This window comes from Pseudopodoces humilis, chromosome 12 (genome assembly GCF_049639895.1).
Source record: "Pseudopodoces humilis isolate 2021_Gansu_Grassland_sample_001 chromosome 12, ASM4963989v1, whole genome shotgun sequence".
Classification (NCBI taxonomy): Eukaryota; Metazoa; Chordata; class Aves; order Passeriformes; family Paridae; genus Pseudopodoces; species Pseudopodoces humilis.
Window position 1 is genome coordinate 8,495,300 of NC_142211.1, and position 22,889 is coordinate 8,518,188.

At 39.6% G+C, this 22,889-nt stretch overlaps 1 pseudogene; it reads right to left on the reverse strand.

The window, feature by feature from the left end:
- Positions 1-1,854: 1,854 nt before the first annotated feature.
- LOC148183337 (uncharacterized) lies at positions 1,855-8,014 on the reverse strand (annotated as a pseudogene).
- Positions 8,015-22,889: the final 14,875 nt, after the last annotated feature.

Sequence of the window (22,889 nt, forward strand, 5' to 3'; positions counted from 1 at the left end):
CCAGGGAATAAACTCAGGGCTTTGGTCTTTTGTATTTGCACTTTTTGGCAGTCTTTTAATGTGCCCAGGTTCCCCACAGCCAAAACAAACCATGATAGATTGGCATTTAAAAAAACAAAGAGAAACACCTAAAGAAGTTAAAACTGCTGGAGGCTGATGGGAGTTTTTCTCCTGGCTAACTACTGGCCATTTCTAAGAATTGACAGCAGTTTTGACCATTGAAAAGTGAGATCAACCTGTGAACACCACCTTAAGACCTAAGCCTGGGAATTTCTTTGTCTCTTTGTTTCCTGGCTGTGAAAGGTAACAGAGCTCTAGCTGGCCTCCCGTCCCCTGCCCAGGCCATGTGGCCCGGGCAGGAGCTGGGCTGGGCCTGCCGCAGCTCCCGGCTGGGAGATGGGGCCTGTGGGGCTTGCCCCAGGCTCTGGCCAGGCCAGGCCGGTCCCTGGCTCAGCTGCAGTTTTTGCCGTGACTGAATTCACCAGAGACTGTCGAGTAAGGAAAGAAAAAGCTCTTGACCTGCGGCAGGCTGAGACAGTGACCACACTCTCCAGAGCAGCCATGAAGAATCTTCCATCGCAGACAACTCCAGCTGCTGCTCCGGCAGAGATCACAAAACCATCTACAAAGCCTGGGCAAGATTTTAACCCTTTCATTACCCAGATGAGACTTGCAGATTAATCTTTTTTCTAGAGAGAGAGTAATCAACATGTAAAGAGACTTTATAAACTATCAGAGACAGTAAAGAAAGGAATTAAGCTTCAGAAGAGGTAAAGAATAAGGAGATGCTTTAATAAGCTGAAATATTTTTCTGTTAAAGTTATGGAGATGAACAATAGTGTTCTGAAAAAACTCCTTTAATTCATGACAGAGTATATTGGGAGGAATAGAGTAGTTCAAAGTGTGAAATTTGAGCAAAAAGTGAAGTGACTGTGATACAGTAAGGTACTGGAACAGAGGGGGAGAAGTAATAGTTGAAGATTTGTGGCTTTGTAGAAGCAAAGAGAAAACTTCTGTTTCCAGAGAAGCTCACAGAGACAGATGTAGAGAACTTTTGCCTTTGAATAACTCATCCTTAAAAACGACATCCCTAGACTCATTTGACCCATAACACACCTCAGAGTGATGTAAAATGGGAGGAGACAACTGATAACAGATTTTCGGGCAGCTGGCATCAGAGAAATAGAAAGCTATGAAGAAAATTACTTTTCTTGTGAGAAACTCCATAGATTAGCAGAAAAATACTTCCGTTTCTCTACAAAGACTGATGAAAAGACTATAGCAAGAACTGAGACTGTTGTAAACACCAAAGTTTTTTTGTCTCTATGTTGTCATGTGAACAAGGGAATGATTGGGTAGTGGAGGAAAAAAGAGTTTTCTGGAAGTTTTATTCTGGTTTTCTTATTCTTGTAGTTTTGTTAATAAACTTTCTTTATTCCTTTTAAGTTTTAAGATTGTTTTGCTCTTGTTCTAATCCATATCTCACAGCAAAAAATAAGTAAGTTTTCTAGTAATTTTTTAGTTACTGCTTTAAAACCATGACACAAACCAACTGTTTTCCAGGAATAATTTCAGGACAGCAAAAGCATCAGCAATGATGCCTTGTCCCACAGCTTGATAGGTAATTGCTTTAGTATGTTGCAATGTTCCTAAGTGGTTGCAGGCATCTATAATTTGAAGCAAAGTAGGCTCAGGTTCAGGGGACAAGGATTTCAATAGATTCTTACAGTCCTCATTAGCATTTTCTACAGCCAGTTTGAGGAGTACAACCCCCCTCACCTGATCATTATCTATTTGTCTCTCCAGTGTTTGTTTTAATCTGTCCACAAACTGCATATAGGGCTCCTGGGCAGTCTATTTAATATTAATGAAGGACTGTTGTGTAGTCCTGGAATCAGGAACCTTGAGAAATGCCAAACAGGCTGCTTCTGTGATCCCCTGTAGGGCTTCTCCTGGTAAAGTTGCTTGGCCATTAGGATTGGTATGCAGCCCCTCCCCCACTAGGTGGTCAATGGTTAAGACAGCCAGGGCTCGGTTTGTGTACCCTGCATGTTACAAGTAAATTCTCCAGTCTTTTTTTCCATTGCGCCATAAATATTGCATATTGCGTCGGTGTGAGCAAAAGAATTGCCAAACATTTAATGTCATGAGGAGTCATGAGGTGAGTAGTAAAAGTTGCTCTCAATAAATTACTGAAGTAGGGGGACGCCAGACCATATTCTGCCGTGGTATTGTGCAGTTCCTTAATTTCTGAGTGGCCTAAGGGCTCCCATTGGGGATTTCCCCCCCTTGAGCCAAGTTGCACAGGGGCCACAAAGATTTCTGCCCGCGGTATCAAAGTCTCTGTCCTTAAGGGCTTTCTTTTTTATCTGTAACCAATTATTATGCGTATCCAAATGGAATAAGTCCGGATCTTTTTTGGGGCTGGGGTCAAAATGGTCCAGCTCACCTCTACTGATGGAGTCAGTGTCCACCGCATAAGTGTCCCATATCATCTGGCAGCACTGGGATCGCTGGCAGTATAGCAGTGGGACTGGAGGAGCTAACCAGGCTCTATCCCTGATGCTTATCAGGGAGGCCAGGCGGACAGGGGACAGGGAGCGGGACGTGGGCAGATTTTGGTCCGGCACAGTTGCCAGGGCTGTCTCAGAGATAGCCTCGCAAGCAGTCTCACTGCCCCCCTACCTTTTAATCCTGTTCATTGTCGAGATGAAAAACAAGAGATGAGACCACTGTGCTATTTAAGATGATTTATTGCTCAAGTAAGCCAAATAAGATATCAGTCTTGAAGGCGTGAGATATGGAGAGGAGCAACAAGTCAGCCATAGCTCAAGGTAGTCATGGGTTTCTTCTTCACACAGCAATATATAACATTTTGGTTCAATAGACAGTTTAACACAAAACTTGATTCTACTTAACCTATCACCTTTGCTTAATTTTGCCATACTGCATCTGTCTTTCAGCCAATAAGCTGACAGGTCATGTACCCACACACACCTCTATTATAGCTTCTAGATCCCTAGCCTACTCTATAAGTCACATTATTACAGCTCAAACCTCACACTATTTTATCTAATATAATTTCTTACTTACTCAAGGCATATTCTTACTTACAACTACAGGAACATAAGTTTATAATTTTTCTACCTAATGTTTGTGTACCTTTATCATTACATTAACCCAAGCTCTTTCCAAGACTGCAGATTGAACCCTTCACCATCTGTGAAAGTTTCCATTTTTCCATTTCCCTCATCTCCCCTCTCCCTCTTCACTAAAAAAACTCCATGAATGGATTTGTTAGTCATCCATTGCATACACTGAAGCAAACAAGGCACCATTGTTAGCATTATTATTACAATTACTAAAATGTATAGTCTTGTTGTAAAACACTTTTTTATCCATGGTATCAAACCCCATCCACTGAACAAATCATCCAGCCAAGTTCCATCATCTACTCTGATTTTTGACACTCCTTCTTTGAGCTGTTGTATACTTTTATATATGCTTTTGGAATGATCTAATAAATTCATGCAAGACATCCCTTCCAAATCTTCACATCCATGTCCATGTGCTAACAAGAGAAAATCTATTGCTGTCCTATTTTGTAAAGTTGCATGCTTAATATATCTGACATTCGCTAAGAAGCCTCTTAATGCAAGGGACGTAGCATTAGATTGTTTACTCAGCCAACATCCCAATCCATCTAATTGCTTTAGTGCTTTTGCTGATGCAAGTGGTAGCAAAAGAAGAGATGTTGTGAGCCTTTTTCCAAAACCCAAGGATCAAAATCATCCTTACACTCTGGTCCATATTGATGAATTAATGACCTTTTTCCTCTAGGTCTCATGTTGACAATTGTTTTCATACTTGGAGTTAACAGTGTAAGCCTTCCTAAACTACAAGGACCACCCTTGATGTTAGATGGAATAAAAATCCACTCTCTGTCTCCAGAAACAAAAAATATCCCCTTCGGCAACTGAAGAGGAACAGAGCTGACTGTAGATGGAACTATAGAAGTGTCATTACATCAAAAGGTCTGATTCTTATATACGGGGTGATGTGGAGAAACGTCTTTCACCACTGATTGATTTTTCCCTGTATAATTGAACTTAACACAAAACTTTATAGAGACAAGGTCTTCTAATTCTTGGGGTTCAATGGATGCTTCAGGAAGATAGGGAGTCCACCATTCCCGTGTATTTACTGGAGTCTAAAATTTCCACACATTTGTCCCAGCAAAAGCACCTGCACTGCCCTATCAATTTCTTCTGTATTGGCCAAATTTCTACTGGTACACAGACTAAACAAGTTGAAAATGGATTTTCTGGAGTGGTAGTGGATAAGCATATGGTATCTAAACTTGAAGCATTAGCTAAAGTCACCCAAACATTGGTTCTAGGCTGGCTAACTGGCAAAACTACACTACTAAAGGCAAAAAAAGCAAAATTCAAACTTAATATTTGATTGAACTCCATATTTCTCTAAGGTTATCTTTTGGCAAAAGGTTCTTTTCTTGATTTTTTTAATTTTCAAGCAAATTTTTCAGCATATTTTTTTCCCCACCAATCTTGTTCATGGACTAACCAAGGATAAGATACCAAGTTATTCTGTGAACATTCAATTTTTAAAAAAAAATTTGGACATCTTCTGATTCTTTTGCAAATTCCTTCTTATATTCTTCTTCAGGACTAGGACGGTAAAGGCTAACACCATGCTTTTGCCAAAAGAGCTTTACAATACTCCTGTTTTTTACACCCTTTACATTCATATAAAACCCAAGGTTCACAGCTTTGCAAATGGAACAAAAGTAATGTTCAGTGTCCTCCAGGGAAATGAAAAAATTGCTACTGTTTTAAGGTCCAAATAGTTGAGACTCCAGATGTGCTGTTTAAGCAGGAGAAAGTTTATCAGCTGAAAATGTTGATCCTGAACATCACTGAATGTTCTTTCAAACCCTGAAACAGGGAATAACTGAAGAAAATTAGTAGAGACACATTATGATGATAACATAAAACTTCTGTTGGCAAATTGTCTGTGTAGTTTTCAGACATAACTGTGTCCTGTCAGTTCCACTTCTGGTCTTGTTTTGAGTACCAAGGCTGTATGGTGACTTCTCTGTTTACTGGGTCTTGTTTTTGGAGGCAGTTGGTGTCTGGTCAGATGAATAGGTGACTCTTGAACCTGTCAACAAAACATAGGCATCTCTCCCCTTTAAGTTAATGAATCATTTAGGCTTAGCTGTGATACACTTAATTGTGAATTCAGATTTTATGATCTTTTCTAATTTTTTGGTATAAATATTTCATTATTCAAAATTAATTGTGGTCTAAATTTCTAATGAACATATTGCATTAATTGAATGCTCTTAGGACATGGATTCCTTTTGCTTTTAAAAGTGAGATGTACTTTTATCATGCATATGAATATCAACACAAAACTATACACATAATGAATGAAAACTTACAGTAGTCAGAAATTAATTAGATACTAAGGATTATTAATAACATATGTGATATAGAATTACTATTAACAACTAAAACACTGCACCAGCATCTCAGAGTCTGCAAACTGCTGATAAACCTCAAATCAGTGAAGGATTGGACAATCACCTGCAGAAATGATTCTCCAAGCCCACTTCAAAATTGATCCAGCTGTCGCATTGATAGGGTCAAATTGCCAAGCAAAAAGTGACTCAAATATTGATTTGATGCAGAAAACATCTGGATCTGTTGGCAAACATTCCATCCAGGTAAAGTCAGTGCTTGGCCAGGGCCTAGGCTTTAAGCTGGAAAGATGTCTCTTAACTCATTTTCAAAACAAGGTTCTTAATAATAGCAGCTATGAGATGCTTAAAGCACAGCAAACTGTTGAAATGCATTTGTATAAAGCAAATGATCAGAAGTCTTAGGCAACAGACCAATAGAACTATCTAGTAGTTGGTTTAATCTGAAGTTTCTCTCATGGTAACTGACTTTCAGCAATGATAGATTTTTCTGGAATTCTGGAAGCACTGAAAAACAATAAAGCTACACTGAATTAGGCAAAAGCAAGCTTTCTTAAACAAGGGAAGAAGTTAAACAGCAAGAAAACCCTGTACAGGAACAACTGTATAACTGGTTTAAGGAGATGCAACTGCAGTTAGAAAAAAAAAGATCTCAAATGACACATCTTAAAGGTAATTACAAAAAAATTGTAAAGCATATGAAAAGCCAGCTATAAATACAGTAATAATACCTTATGAATAATACTCATCATAAAAATCTGTAAAATCACATTATACAATGAATATATCAGCAGTAAGTGTCTGAGGAAGTTAATATTTTCAAAACATTCATGTCTCAGTGGCAAGAAGTGAAACAAGGTAAAAACTTTTAAACTTCTTAGTATTAATAACAGTCACTATTTTTCCATGTTACCTGTAAAAAACAAAACCAGTAGAGATTGTAACAAATAAACAAACCTTTCATGAAATCAAGGGTGTAACAGACTGTATTTTCTTCCATCCACAAGCAGGTGTTTATCAGTGTTTCATCACAGCTGTTTCAGTCGTAGTCATCCTCATCTCCCTAGGAAAATAACTATACTTTGCAGTTTAGACAAGTGTCTTTTAACAAAATGTGAGACAACTTAAATTAAACAATATTCGGACCTGGTAGAAATTAATTTTGACAGAAGGAAATAACAAAATTTAACCTCAAAAGAACACCAAAGTGATAAAACCGAACTTAAGAACACTCAGACCTAAACATAGTGAAACTTAACTTTGCTTCATTCTATCAACACTTAATCTGTATCAAATGAAAACATAACTTATTCTGATTCTATTATGACAAAAAAGGCAACTGAAAGTTTGGTATATTACTTTTGAACATAATAGAGCAGCAACATGGATTTACTATAGAGATTATAGAGATGTAACAAATACATTATGATTTTATGCAATTTTGCCTTGAGAATAACTCATAATAACTGCAGATGTTACTGAAAATATTCATTCATAGTAGGTATTTGCCTGGTACAGGCTTAAGTTTATTAGAACTTTTCAAGTGCAGTTTTACTAGAGAAAAACCACAACAACGCAGGGTTTGGCAAGTTGCCATTCAGTTTTTGTAGCACTTTGCAGAAATATCAAGTCCAATTTTTAATTAAAATCCAAAGTCCAAATAAGTATATATGCTGTCATATGTGTTTTTATAGCAAAAAGATTCACAATGAAATTACCTTATTGAAATTGTGGAAAAAACTAGCAAACAGGTAATATATAGTTAACTTAAATCTGTCTGTTTGTACAGTGAAGTTTTCCTAGCTAATTATTTTATAAACCATGAATATCTTCTGTAGATAACATTAATGAGAAGGTCGTTTTATCAGTAGCTATAAATCATTCAATATTTTGACGTTAGCTTTTGAAACTAATTATTGCAAGGTAACTTTTTAATTTTGTTAGTACAGATAGTAAAAGCTTCTAAAATCATAGAAAATTTGGGGACTTAGAAAGAAAGTTAAGCTTGGAAAGCCCTGGGAAAAGTAGGCCCTGGGAAATGTTAGGCCTTGTGCTTGCTAAAGATCATGTGAAACTGCACCTGTGTAATCTGTATATGATAAATGATACAATTGTTAGGTGTGATTAGATATAATTATTCTTTAAAGAACACGAGGAACAATGTTAGGGGGTTGAAAGGGGATCACGAGAAATCCATGCTTGGGTAAAAACAATGCATACAATAGAACAATGTAATTTTAATAATTAATATGTAAGTTATATAACAATAGAGTATAAAAACATGTTCAACTCAAAATCAAGTCGGGTCAGATTTGGGTATATGTACCCCTGACACCCAGATCTCTTCAATAAAGCAACTTCATATAATCATTCGTGATTATGTGTGTTCCTGAACGCTAACATTTTGGCGAACCAGATGGGACCTTGTGAGTGCTGCTGAGCGAACTCGCGACCCAATCACGCTCCAGCTGGCACCAAGGGATTGTCGGGGAGCCCATTGGCCGTGACCATCTCCGCTGCTCACAACGTCCTCAGGAGAGAAAGGTAAGGTGCTTTACTTTGGTTTGCGTGCCTGCCAATAAGACGCAGTGAAAGCTGCGCGTGGTTGGGCTAAAGGAATTCCTGTTGGTATTGCCTAGGCACTGTCCATCAGATGACTGCGAAAGCGTCGTAGGTTTGGCATTTGTGGTGTATTGTAGTTGCAATATGGAGCAGCTTAAAGGGGTTTTGGGAAGAAATGCTCCCATACCAGGTACTTCTCCTTTGTGGTGCTTATTAGCACATTGGAAACAAGGTAACTTTGGGGAAGAATTACATAAGGCTAAATTAATTTTGGCGAGATCTCCCCACGGAAGAAGACCCCAGTGACCCCATCTCATCCGTTGGTAGCTATAACCCCCCCCTCTTCTCTCTCTCTACTTTGTTTTCCTTATCTCTCCCTCTCTCTCTTCCTCTCCTCTATCACATAACCCTTGTTGGCACTAAAATAAAGGTACATTATTGTTGTTGTGATTTAAACTGAAATCCCTTGTGTCCTTTTCTGCACTCTGAGATCAAACGAGCTTCTCGCGACTCCCACTCGCGTTAGAGAATTGTGACATTTAAACTGGAGTCACAGACAGGATGGCTGAGAGACAGAAGGGGCTGCAGGTTTGTTGTGCAGTCTGTATTAGGGGAAGGACGTCTTGCTCCAGCTGCACCTAGCCTGACACTCCCAAAAGAGTGAGCGGTGTCTAGAAAGCAAGGGGGGCAACTCGAATTTCCCGCAAACTGCACACGCTGAGGTGAAAAGCACCCCACACTCACTTGAGGGCTCTGTCTGCAGAATTTCGCAAAAGATCTCTTAGTGCAAAAGGACGGGACTGTTTTTGTTGTTGTTGTGTGTATGAATTTTGACTGCTTGGTGTAGCGAAGAGACAAACAGAATTTTAAATTGAAGGAGTGCCTCCCAAGCAGATTTGGTCTTTTCACCCATACACGGAAGCAAAAAGTTGTGTGTGTGTATAATTTAAGTTTATACCTCCCTGTAGTGGTTTTCCCTTTGCAAAAATGACTGAAAACAGCAGTGCAGAAGTTAAAGCTGCATTTTATGCATGTTATGCTCTGTTAGCAAAACACAATGCCAGACCTTCTTCGGGAGGGGAAAAGTTGGTGCTTAATAATTGGTTTAATTTGGAAAATGTGATTGATAGAGTATGTTCTTTACAAAATGAAACAAAATTTAAACTGGGCAAAAATAAAACTATACTCTGCTCAGTTTTGGGAGCTTGTCTTACAGCAGCTATAAACTCGCTTTAAGTGAAGAAGTGAGGAAAGAACTATAATAGACTCCTTCCAAAACCTAGTTAAAATTTTGAAAAAACAATTGGATGAAGAAAGGAGTAAGATCAATCTGTTGCAAGCAGCCCTCCATGATAAAAATTAAAAAAATGCTGACTTGCTAAAAGAAACAAGAGAGGGAAACCCCTTTGATTAATCAAATTTACCCTCAAAGGGAGCTAACTTGGATAAAATTGTGGGGAACACTGGTGTCCTAGTTTGAAACCTCTGATTAAATCAGAATATAATTATATCAATGATAAGGATCTTGATCCACATATAATCACACAAAATAATAAAAAAAAAAAAAAAAAAAAAAAGGGAGTATGGGCATCTCCCTCACGAGTCAGAGACGGAATACGTATTCTGAGTGTCTCTCACTGGAGGTGATCAAATTTGATTGAGAGAACGGGAAGCCAGTGGCTACTGGGGACATGGAGTCTTTTTAACAGCAGGAGACAGGCGTAAGCCATGATCCCTAACTCAGCACACAGTTTATTGGGCAAAGGGGCTTAGCCCCTTGGAAAGGGGGGACCCTATAGCTATAGTTGGTACCCCCAACCAACTACTGAAAACATTCACAATGCTGCCTGCTTGCAAATGATACACAAAAGAAAATTAATTGCTGGTTATGAATCACCAATGTTGTTACTTGTGAAAACAGAAATTATGACCCCTTTAATTCAAAGCCTTCCAGAATCACTTAAACTTACAGCAATTTTCCTCCAAAAAAACACCATAGCAGCTATAACCCCTGTGGATAGACTAGACAGATTTCTTGGGAACCCGACTGATCAACCTGGTTCCACTGATCCTGGGTTTACTCCCTTCACCACCCCCTCTCAGCCGACAGGTTCACAATTGCGTTCTCCTGCTAGGAACCATAAAATTTGGACGTGGAGCAAAGTTGCAAAAGAGCTAATTAATTACAGTAGCAATTATGGACCTGTAAAAGTCCCAGAAGAAAAATCAGAGAAAGCAAAGAGTGTTAGAAACATTGATTCTCTTAATGAAAACCCAGAAAAGAGAAAACAAATCTCTAACCACCAGTATTGGTGGTCACTAGAGATAAAGAAGGGGTCCCCAGAAACATAATAGATGACTTATCACTTAAAAGTTGAGTAAAGTAGTCTCTAATTGGCACTGTTCCAAGTTCATTGTATCGAATGCCCCCATTGTATAACCCAGCACACCTCCACAGGCTCTGGGCTGTGAGCCAAAGCAGTCTCCTTCTCAGCTTCTGGGAGTGGAGCCCAAACAGCCTCAGAATCAGGGAAACTGGTAACTCTGCCTCTCATAGGTGAGCAGAGAGGTGGAAGTTGTTTTTAAAATGCTCACTAGAAATAACAAAACTAGAGACATACTGATTGCAGCAATGGTGGGCCCTAAATGTGCACCTATTACTTCTGTAGTTAACGCTAGAGCCCAAATTTCTGTGTTGACCAACACAGACTAGTACAGGATTTGAGAGCAATAATGGAATAACTGAAGATATTTATCCAGTGGTAGCTAATCCTTGCACATTGTTAACATCCATAAAAGAGAAATATAAATAGTTTACTGTAATTGATTTAAAAGATGTCTTTTTCTGCATACCCCTTGACAAAGAAACTAGGAAACTGTTTGCCTTTGAGTGGGAAAATCCAGACAATGGAAGGAAAACTCAGCTCACCTGGACACAACTCCCACAAGGATACAAGAACAGTCCAACCCTATTTGGAAGCCAGCTGGCTAAGGAGGTGGAGATTTGGACTGAGAATGGGCAAGTACCCAGAGAACAATACCTGCTGTAACAGTATTTTGATGTTATACTGACAGCTACAGAAGAGAAAACAACCTGCATAAAGGTAACAATTAAAACTTTAAATCAACTGGGAATGGGAGGATATAAGGTGTCTAAAGAGAAGGCACAACTTGCCCAACAAACTGTGATTTACCCGAGATGTGAAATCTCACAAGGGTAACGAAAGCTGGGTACTAATAATATTCAAGCTATTTGTGCTATTTCAGAACCCTAGAACCTGCATGAGCTGCGAGATTTCCTTAGGATGACAAAGCGGTGCTGCCTGTAGATTATGGACTATGGACTAATTACAAAACCCTTACATGAGGCCCAGAAGATGCAGCTGTTTACCTGGGGCAAACCACAGAAGGAGGCCTTCCTCAAACTGAAGGAGGCATTGGCAACAGCTCTGGCATTTAGATTACCTGATTTACCCAAAGATTTTCACCTGTTTGTGTATGAAAGGCTGCAGCTAGCACTGGGAGTGCTGACCAAACGTTTGGGAAGCTGGAAAAGGCTGGTAGGCTACTTTTCCAAACAAATTGACAACGTGAGTGCTGGATGGCCTTCATGCCTGCAGGCAGTTGCAGCCACCCTGATGCTGATACAAGAAGCTAGAAAACTCACGATGAGTAGACACGCAGATGTCTATGTGCCACATATGGTAACCACTGTTTTAGAACAAAAGGGGGGCCATTGGCTATCTCCAAGCAGGATGATGAAATTCCAGGTAATCCTGACTGAGCAGGATGATGTCACACTGAAGACATCTAACCTTTTGAATCCAGCTTTGTTCCTAGGTACCACAACTGAAGAAAGCCCATTAGAGCATGACTGTTTAGAAATGAAGTACACCTATTCGGCAAGACAAGACCTGAAAGGCATCCCACTAGAGCAATCAGAATGGGAGCTATTCACAGATGGAAGCAGCTTCGTGGAGAACGGGACCAAATACGCTGGATATGTGGTAACAACAGTCAGTACAATAGTGAAGGCAAAAGCATTATCACCAAATACATCTGCCCAGAGGGCAGAACTGGTTGCCTTAACCAGAGTACTAGAATTAAGTGAAGGGAAAAGGGTAAACATATGGACTGACTCAAAGTATGCTTCTGGAGTAGTACATGTACACGGAGCACTGTAGAAAGAAAGAAGACTACTGTCTTCTCAAGGTACGCACATTAAACATCAAGATGCAGTCCTGCAATTGATAAAAGCAATACAAAAACCTGAACAATTGGCAATTATACACTGTAGAGCACACCAATCAAGAAACTCCAAAATTTGTGAGGAAAATCGAAAAGCAGACTGGACAGCTCGACAGATTGCTCGAGAAGTGCAAACAAACATTGGCATTGATACCTTTAAAAGTTAATGTATCTCAATTTAATTTGCCTCCAAAATGGATATATTCTATAGAAGATGAGAAATTGGGACATCTGCTAAATGCACAAAAGAATTCAGAAGAGTGGTATGTAACTGCACAAAGACAGTGTTAACCCCCTTGATAATGAGAAAAGTTCTACAAATTAAACATAACAAATGTCATTGGGGTGCAGATGCATTGGTAAAATTGCTAAAGCAAAAATTAATCTCAGTATGGATGCTAACAATGGCAAAATCAGTAATGTCAAAATGTGAGATTTGCTTATAAAACAACTAAGTGGCTAAACACAGGCACAACTAGGAAGGATTAGTCTAGGAATAGAATCAGGATGACACTTACTAAGAACCCTCTAGTAGAGTGAAATTTGGGTGGGCCCTAGAGTCTTTGCTCGGTCCTATATCAAACTATCAGAATAGAGAAATGTTGTACAAACTTACAGGTCGGGTAGATAGACTGGCAAGAGTCACCCGGGAGGGATTTAAAGAACTAAACATACAATTACAAGCCACCACAAAAATGACTTTACAAAATCAATTTGCCTCAGATTTGCTACTCCTGAAAGAGCATGGAGTGTGTGGGTTTTTAAAGGGACGGATTGATCATTGCTGCATCCACACTCCAAATGTAACTGCAGATGTAGAATGAGACATCAATCAGTTGCAACAAATAGAGCATGAAGGGCAGGAAGAGCAAAAGGATTTGACTACAAGTTGGTTAGGCAAAATCTTCAAAGGGTTAGGGTGGAATGTGAGTTCATGGATTGAATCTATCATTGAGAGTGTGATAATTTTACTAATTGTATTCTTAGCAATTTGGTTAGTTTACAGCATCTTAGAGAGAAATACAAAAGAAAACGTCCTGGAACCAGAAAATAATAAAGGCACTGATACGAGATCCACACCCACCATCTTCTGGTTCTCCAGTTCATGACAACATCTAGGACAATGTTTACATCAATCAAGGATTTGAAGAACATCAATTATAAACTCAGAAACAAAGGACTGTATCAAGTGAAAACATTTGCACTTATAGTTGTTGCAATCTTCTCCCGGGGGACCCCTCTGTTCTACCCCCTGTGGTGAGAGACCTGCTCTTCACAGAACACAGGCGGGAGAGGGATCCTGGAGTGGATACAACACGGACTAAAAGTATCTTAGACACAGGAGGCTCAGACTTGCTTGGAATAATCCCGGGTTTATTGTCTGTCGTCCATCAGGGGCAAGAAAGAGGCCAAAATGCCCTGGGTCTTATCTCTTATACTAGGGGGCGGGGGTGATCAGGGGACACAGGGAAGTTACAGCCAATGGGACAGGGGAAGGGGAAAAGGTTTTCAGGTAGGGGTTAACATTACACAGACTGAAGGTGAGTTTTACCCTTAGGACATACCATGATTTTTAGATGCACTACAATAGTGAAGTGAAAATGCTTTCAAAGGGGGGAATGATAGTAAAAGGTTTTAAAATCATAGAAAATTTGGGGACTTAGAAAGTTAAGCTTGGAAAGCCCTGGGAAAAGTAGGCCCTAGGAAATGTTAGGCCTTATGCTTGCTAAAGATGAGGTGAAACTGCACCTGTGTAATCTGTATATGATAAATGATACAACTGTTAGATGTGATTAGATATAATTATTCTTTAAAGAACATGAGGAACAATGTTAGGGGGTTGAAAGGGGATCACGAGAAATCCATGCTTGGGTAAAAACAATGCATACAATAGAACAATGTAATTTTAATAATTAATATGTAAGTTATATAACAATAGAGTATAAAAACATGTTCAACTCAAAACCAAGTCGAGTCAGATTTGGGTATGTGTACCCCTGACACCCAAAGCTCTTAATAAAGCACCTTCATATAATCATTCATGATTATGTGTGTTCCTGAATGCTAACAGTATTTACTGTAAACATTTCTAAAGAGGGGTATTTTGAATTTTCTAAGGGGTCACAGTAATTTCTCCAGTAAAACTGTAAATCTGCAAGAACTCATAATTACTTAAAAGCACAAAATTAACTCTAAAAAGGTATATAAAGACATTCTAAGAAAGCAATGAATCATGACTTTTTGACAAACTGGGTACTATCCCAGCACTTCTTGGAGCGGGAGCAGGGGGGCTGAACGCCCCACTCTGTTGCTGTTATCTCTACAAGGTTCGAGCATAGTCTTCACCATCCCCCAAATATTCTCACAGAGGGGAAAAACAGAGAGGAAAAAATCTACAAAGTAAACTTTAAGAAACACATTTCTTTCTCTCTTTATAGTCTTATCTCGTTGTTCGCAGACAGAGGGAAAATGTTGCTAAAAGGCACAAAATTATTCACACGAATGCCTCTCAGTGTTAGAACAGGAAAGAGGAAACTTTATTCTCTGACTCCAGTATTCATAGATTCTCAGCAATGACCAGGGATTGGATAATTAAGTTACCACCTTCTCAAGCACACTGGTCATGTGAAACATCCATCAAAAGATGTTTCTTAGAAGGAATGTGATAAACAACTTATGTTTATAGAACTTTCATGGGAAAGTAACTAAAATTATGAAAACATCAGAAGACTTTAAGTATCAGGGCGACAGGAAAAGGACACGATTTTGCAAAAACAGGCGATGTTAAGCAGGGAGCCTCTATGAGCCAGGTGGTAGCAGCAGTGACAGCCATTGCAACTTCTTTATCAACCTTTAATTACAGTAATGAATTTCAAACTAAATGCCATGTAGTTAGTGATTTTTTGGCTATTTGTCTCCCTTTGAAGCTGCCTGAGCCACCATGGCTCTGCCCAACTCTTTATGCAATTGCTGATGTTTCTCCAGCATGGCGTTGGAGCTTCTTCTTCAGCGGCTCCACCATGGGGGTGCCTCTGCTCTCTGTGCACACTCCAACGCACCCTATCATGCCCCCCTAGGTCGGGTGGAAACTGATCTAAATTTGGCTCCTCTTGAAAGGTAGAGTTAATATCTTTCCCCTGTATGTCCACAATCAATTTAAAAGTATCAGATATCTCCTTTTTTCTTCTTTCTGACTCTCCCCCCCTGTCCCTAAGGGTGGTGTAGCCAGGAATGCTCACTCAGTAGTAGGAAGTAAAGATGGCTGTTGCTGTGATGCAGGTAGAATTACGGGATTCACAGCATGTGTAGATTGTTTGTTATCAATCTTAATTAACAAAAAGCACGTAAAAAGCAGCGAAGGTAGCCGAACTCCTACAGCATTCCAGAGAAACTTTTTAAAAGCAGACTCAAGGTCCATATCAAGCCAATTCCTCTGCATCCAAATGAGAAAGTCTCTTAACTCTTTCTTAGTAGGATAATTACATCTTATCAACTTCTTTAAATTATAATAAACATCCTTCTTTTGCTTTGAAATTTTGTGACCCATCCTAAGTTCCCCAGTCCTCACCTGACTTCTCCTTGTCAGATGATGAAAACGAGCACTCTTTCCTCCCTTGTCCAGCGAGAGACTGTATAGGCTTCCTTTCAGCCTTTCCTCGGTGCTCGTTGAAGTCTTCCTTTCAGACGAAAGCTTTGTTCCTGGGATAGCATCCCCTGGGGCTTTCTCGACTTCTGATTCCTAGTGTTTGACCTCACGGAGGCACCACATTGTTGAGATGAAAAATGAGGGATGGGACCACCGTGCTATTTAAGATGATTTATTTCTTAATTAAGCCAGATAAGATACCAGTCTCGAAGGTGTGAGATTTGGAGAGGAGCAACAAGTCAGCCATAGCTCAAGGTAGTCATGGGTTTCTTCTTCACACAGCAATATATAACATTTTGGTTCAATAGACAGTTTAACACAAAACTTGATTCTACTTAATAACCTATCACCTTTGCCTAATTTTGCCGTACTGCATCTGTCTTTCAGCCAATAAACTGATAGGTCACGTACCCACACACACCTCTATTTTAGGTTCTAGATCCCTAGCCTACTCTATAAGTCATATTATTACAGCTCAAACCTCACACTATTTTATCTAATATAATTTCTTACTTACTCAAGGCATATTCTTACTTACAACTATAGGAACATAAGTTTATAATTTTTCTACCTAATGTTTGTGTACCTTTATCATTACATTAACCCAAGCTCTTTCTAAGGCTGCAGATTGAACCCTTCAGCATCTGTGGAAGTTTCTATTTTTCCTTTTCCCACAGGTAGATAAATATCTGAGAGAAAATTGCAGTGACAACTCCAAAGAGAGGAAGCTCATTGCACTGTGCTGGGCCCTGGCTAATACTTCTCACATGCTGCTTGATACCTTACAGCAGCAGCTACAGCCAGAGGACAAGGAGAACAAATCGGCCGATGCCACAGACATTCAGGCTGCAGTTAAACCAGAAGGGCAGCCTAACCCAATAGCAGTCACCCCTGTCGAGAGGAGGATATATAAGACCAAATCCATTCACCTGGTGGATGACGATGGGGAGGTAGGATCCTCACAGCCAGCAGAGGAATCGGAACCAGAAATAATCAGTCTTTGTCCTCAGAAAGTCTCCGCAATCTGAGAAAAGACGTTACCTCAGGACCTGAAGAGTCTATATTCAGTTGGTTAATAGGACTCTGAGATGGTCCAAATGATGGCACAATTTTGGACAGTATGGAAGCGAGGCACTTGGGATCTCTGTCACATGATGTGGGTATCAACTAGGGGATTGTGAGGAGGACAGAACCTCTCAGCTTCTGGATGTGACTCATAGCAAATGTCAAGGAGAGATACCTGTGCCCAGAAGATCTCCAACTGCAGCAAGGCCATTGGAAGACCATGGAGCAAGGAATCCAGTGTTTGTGAGAACTGGCCATGCTAGAGATCATTTTTTCAAATGATGACCAAACCCATCAGAGTCCAGTCCTGGGAAAACGTACAGTACTGATGTGGCTCAAACTTTCATGACTTGGGATACATGCATACACTAATTTCTTCGCGTCACTGCATTTGAATGAGGAAAATGAGACACTGCATACTATGACAAGAAGGCTCTGGACATACATAGGCACTGTCCACACCCCAACATGAGCCCAAATCTCAGCTGTGGAAACAGACTTGACTGAGCGTATGTGGAAATTGGAAGACAGGACTGAAGACATCGATCAGAAACTTGGCAACAAACTTAAAGAGGGCCTCCTTCAAAATTCATCAGTATAGACTAGAGTCCCTGATATCAGAAGCAGATGTCCCACAACTAGGGAGAGGGGGTACACCCCACAAGCTGACCTGTGGTTCTTCCTGTGTGACCACAGGGAAGACATGAGAAGATGGGATGGAATTCCCACTTCTGTACTATCGGCATGGGTGCAAGTGTAAGCTAAAAGATGAAACTACTAACAGAGGGAGTTCCACAAGAATTAATGTAGCTCCAGTTTCCAGTGACTGAGTTCCTATGCATAACAAAAGGAAGAATGATATGTCTGATCCCCTTGAATGGACCTGCAGAATGTATTGTTGATATATTTTATATATTAGTAAAGGCCTGTATGCACAAACCAGCCTTTGAAATATGTTGTGATATTAAAGGCTAAAGTCCTTGAAACCTTCATGCAGAAGAGAGAGTAAAGCAAAACAATATCCTTGTGTGTAGGAGAAAAAATGTAAACCTGTGTGTGTTAGCCAATAGTAGCTTACTCTGCCTGCAGACCCTGTAGAACCCTATAAAAGGTGTGCTAAAGATAGAAATAGACGGCGTTCACAATTACTTCTGTGAAGACTGGTGATTAGCCGGCGGTCTCTCAATATTTGGCGCCCGAACAGGGACACCCTGCGGGCAGGGGGGCTTCAGTGGATCCACGCACGGTGGGACGGAGCCTTGGACCGAGGTTGGTGGAGCGGATCTGAGTGCAGATAGACGCTGCCTTGGATCGGTACCAGATAGGCGGCTCGCGAATCAAGGGGGGTGAGTCGCTGGGGGAGTCCGAAGGCAGGGGCATTGTAGAAGGGTCGCAACCTTCCCCCCTGCCGCGGGCCGCTAGCATGGATGTGGAATTCGTGGCGGCAGATAAACTGCTTCTCTGCATCCTCGTTAAACGAGGCAGAGCAGCCAGGGAAAAGGACCTGAATATGCTCATTATATGGGCTAATTGTCATGGGCATTTGCAGTGCCCACACTGCCTTTTGCAGTGCAAGAATGGACTGATATATCGGCTCTGATATGGGAAACGGCAATTATGGAAAAAAGCAAGGACACTGTGTCTCTTGGTCGAACTTGGCAGATTGTAATTAATACCTTAAAAAAAAAACCAAAAAAAAACCAAAAAAAAAAACCAGAAAAGCGAGGTATGCTGAGGCTGTGAGCCCCGTAATTCTACCTGTGTCACAGCGGCAGATGCCTTCACCTCCCACTGCTGGGCAAGCTATCTCCTATCTATGCTGCCCATGGAGAGAGGGAGGGAGAGTCAAAGAGAAAAAAATAATGAGAAAAAAAAGTTCCACAGCGAACGCTGAAACAACGAACAGAATCTGTTCAGTTATGGCAGGATGTGATACATCCAGAAATATTTGCTTCATTTTTGGAGTCACTTTTAGCATTACAATCTTATTTAAGTTCCATCTTTACTACCCTGGAAGAAAAGAAGCCAAATTTAGACTGGTTTCCACCCGAACCAGGGGGACATAGGGGAGCACTGAGGTATGAACAGAGAACAAAGGCACCCTGGGGGTAGAAGCAGTGCAAGAAAAGTTCCAAGGCCATGCTGATAAGCTGCAATGATCGCCGCTGTCAGCACCTGGCCGTGAGAGATTTTTCGTGTAACATTGCCTGCTTTTGTAAAATCGTGCCCTTTTTCCTCTATCGGCGAACAACAAGAGAGATTGAGAGAAAAAACTGCATTTGTTAAAGTTAACTTTCTGAGGTTTTTTTTTCTTTCTCTCCATTTTTCCTCTCTGCGAGAGTATGTAGAGAATGTGAAGAAAGATAAGAGCAGAGCTGCAGCAGCAGCAGCAGGGCAGTTCACCCCCCCCCCCCGCTCCCTCTCTAAGAAAAAGCACTGGGATTGTGCCCAGTTTGTTACAAAGTCATGATTTATTGGGTTTTCAAAATGTTTTTATATACCATTGTAGAGTTAATTTTGTGTTTTAAGTAATTATGAGTTTATGCAATTGCAGTTTTTAGAGTTTTACTGGAGAAATGATTGTGGTTCTTCAAAAATTAAAAAAAAAAAAAAAAGAGAAAAAGTGTTTAACAGAAGTTGCCTTGCAATAATTGGTTTTAGAACCCAAGGTTAAAACATGGTATGATTTACAGCTTCTAGGAAAACCTTCCAATTAATGTTATCTACAGAAGAGATTTGTGGTTTAAAAAATAATTAGTTAAGAGAACTTTACTGCACAAGACAAAGTTAAGTTAAAGTATATTTTATCTATTTGCTTGTTTTTTCCACAATTTTAATACGGTAAATTTAATGTGAGTTCTTTTGTTATATAAAACACATATAACTGCATATACACCAATTTGGATTTTGGGTTTTAGTTTAAATATTGGACTTGATGTTCTTGAAAAGTGCTACAAAAGCTAAATGGCAACCTGCCAAATCCTGTGTTGTTGTGGTTTTTCTCTAGAAAATTGCACTTTAAAATCCTAACCAATTTAGGCATATACTAGGTAAATTCCTGTTATGAATAAGTATTTTTAGTAACATTTGCAGTTATTGTGGGTTATTCTCAAAGCTAGATGACATAGAATTGTGATGGATTTGTTACATTTTTATAATCTCTATAGTGAATCCATGTTATTGTTATATTGTGTTTAAAAGGTATATATCAAACTTTTAGTTGCTTTTTTGTAGTAACAGAATAAGATTAAGTTATGTTTTTATTTAATATAGATTAAGTGTTAATAGAATTAAGAAAAGTCAGGATTTATAATGTTTAGGCTTGAATGTTTTTAAGTTTTCTAACTTAGATATTCTTTTAAGGTTAAGTTTTTTATTTCCTATTGTCATAAATAATTATTGTTGGGTCTAAATATTGTTTAATTTAAATTGTTTTATGTTTTATTGGAGACACTTGTTTAAACTGCAAAGTATAGTTATTTTCCTAGAGAGATGAAGACAGCTACAACTGAAACAGCAGTGATGGAACACTGGTGAACACCTGCTTGTGGATAGAAGTGAATGCAGTCTGTGACACCCTTGACTTCACTGGGAGTTCTATTGGTTGTTGCAATCTCTGCAGTTTTGTTTGTTATAGCTTTCTTATTTTTCAGTGTTTCCAGAATTTTAAGAAGATGTATCACTGCTGAAGACCAGCTGCCATGGGGGAGGCTTCGGATTAAACCAACTGCTGCATGGTTTAATTGGTCTGGTACCTAAGGCTTCGGATAATTTGACTTGTACAAATGCATTTTAACAGCTTGCTGTGCTGTAAGCATCTCATAGCTGCTACTATTGAGGACTTTGTTCTAGAAATATGTTAAGAGGCATCTTTCCAGTTTAAAGTCTAAGGCCCTGGCCAAGCCTTGACTTTACCTGGATGGAATGTTTGCCAACAGATCCAGATGTTTTCTGTACCAAATCAGTATTTGAGTCACTTTTTGACTCAGCAATTTGACTCTATTAATATGACAGCTGGATCAATTTTGAAGTGGGCTTGGAGAATCATTTCCAGAGGTGATTACCCAATCCTTCACTGATTTTTTTGTTTCTGTTTGTTTGATAACTATGAGATGCTGGTACAGTGTTTTAGTAATTAATAGTAGTTTTATATTACATATGTTATTAATAATGTTTATGATTTAATTGATTTTTAACTGGTATAAGTTCTTATTAATTGTGTAAATGGTTTTGTGTTGATGTTGATGTTTATAACAGAAGTACATCTCACTTTATTTTTTTTTTTAAGAAAACGGGGGAAATGGATGCCCTAAAAGCATTTGATTAGTGTAATTCATTAACTTCAAGGAGAGAAGTGTCTGTGTTTTGTTGGCAGGTTCAAAAAGGTCACCTGTCCATCTGACCAGACTGTCTGCCTCTGAACACATGCGATCCAGTGAACAGAGAAGTCACCATACAGCCTTGGTACTCCAGACATGGATCAGAAGTGGACCTGTCAGGACACAGTTGTGTCTGAACACTACACAGACAGTTTACCAACAGAACATTTATGTTGTTATTATGATGTTGTGTCTCTACCAATTTTTCAGGTATCCTTTGTTTTAAGATTTAGAAGGATCTGAAGAACAACTTGAACATCAAAGCCCTCAGTCACCGATGAACTGCCAGCTGACATCACGGGAGCAGTGAACATTCATGGATTGAATCGTGCTGGAGAAATTCTGTAGAAGATCTAAGAAGTGTAGAGACTCCATTTAACTGTATATAAAGCAAATTGTAGTTGTGTGTTTACCCTTTTAGCAAATTGCTTTCACGCTTAGACTACATATATACCAGAGCACGTGTGTTAAAGGTAGTTAGATAATAGTTTAAGATAAAGAGTTTAGCCTGTGTAGTAATTGTTATGTTAGTATAAAGTATAAGTATTCCCCCTTTAAGAGGTAGTGTAAGCATCTTTGAAAGTTCATTTAACGTTACAGTTTTAGCTGTGAGTTTGCAAATATGGTGTCATTTACATGGAACCAACTGCTTATGGTAATTGTGCTGTGTATAGTCCTGACCAACTGTCTGCTAACTGATATCCAAAAGTGGCAGAACATATGGGTCACTGGCACACTGAACTGGCCAAAGGTCAATGTGTTTGAGCCTAGCCACCCCTGGAGATCCTTTCGCACCTGTCTCATAGGAGTCCCTAAATGGGATCCTCCAGCATTTAAAGGTTTAATTAGTAACGAGACTCGACTGAATCAATTGGCAGTGTTGCAAGAGTGCAATCGCACTGTTGGCTTCACATTAAGATAACTTGAAGCCTGTTGGCAAGCAAAAATTACCAAAGTTCTCAATGTTACAACCCTCAGAAGAATTAGATTTGTTAAGTTCCATCATTACCTCAGGTGGATGGATAATGTTTAAACCCCCGACAAAAAGTCATTCTAACAAAGTAATGCGGCACTGAGCTGCAGTCAACCCTATAGCTAATCTTGTTACTACCATTGAAAGTAAAGCCTTTATTTGTGGTGCAATCTCACAGGACAATTACCAAAGCGATTACCTAATTCCATATTCCTAATCTGTGGACATAGAGCATGGAATTAGATTCCTGCTAATCCACAGAGGACCCTGTTATCTTGAGAAACTAACTTTGTTCCACCCAAGCTTACATCAATTGTTGAATATAGCTAGCAAAATGAAGAACATCAAACAGTCAAAGGGAAGCCTGAATGAATTAAGGCCTAGCAACTCCAAAAAGGCTCGCTTGTTAGACTAAGGAAGAATTGAACTTAACATCCAAAATGTTAAGTGAGCTTTCAGCCGATGTGAGTAGCCTACATCATGCAGTATTATAAAATCGAGCTGCAATTGACC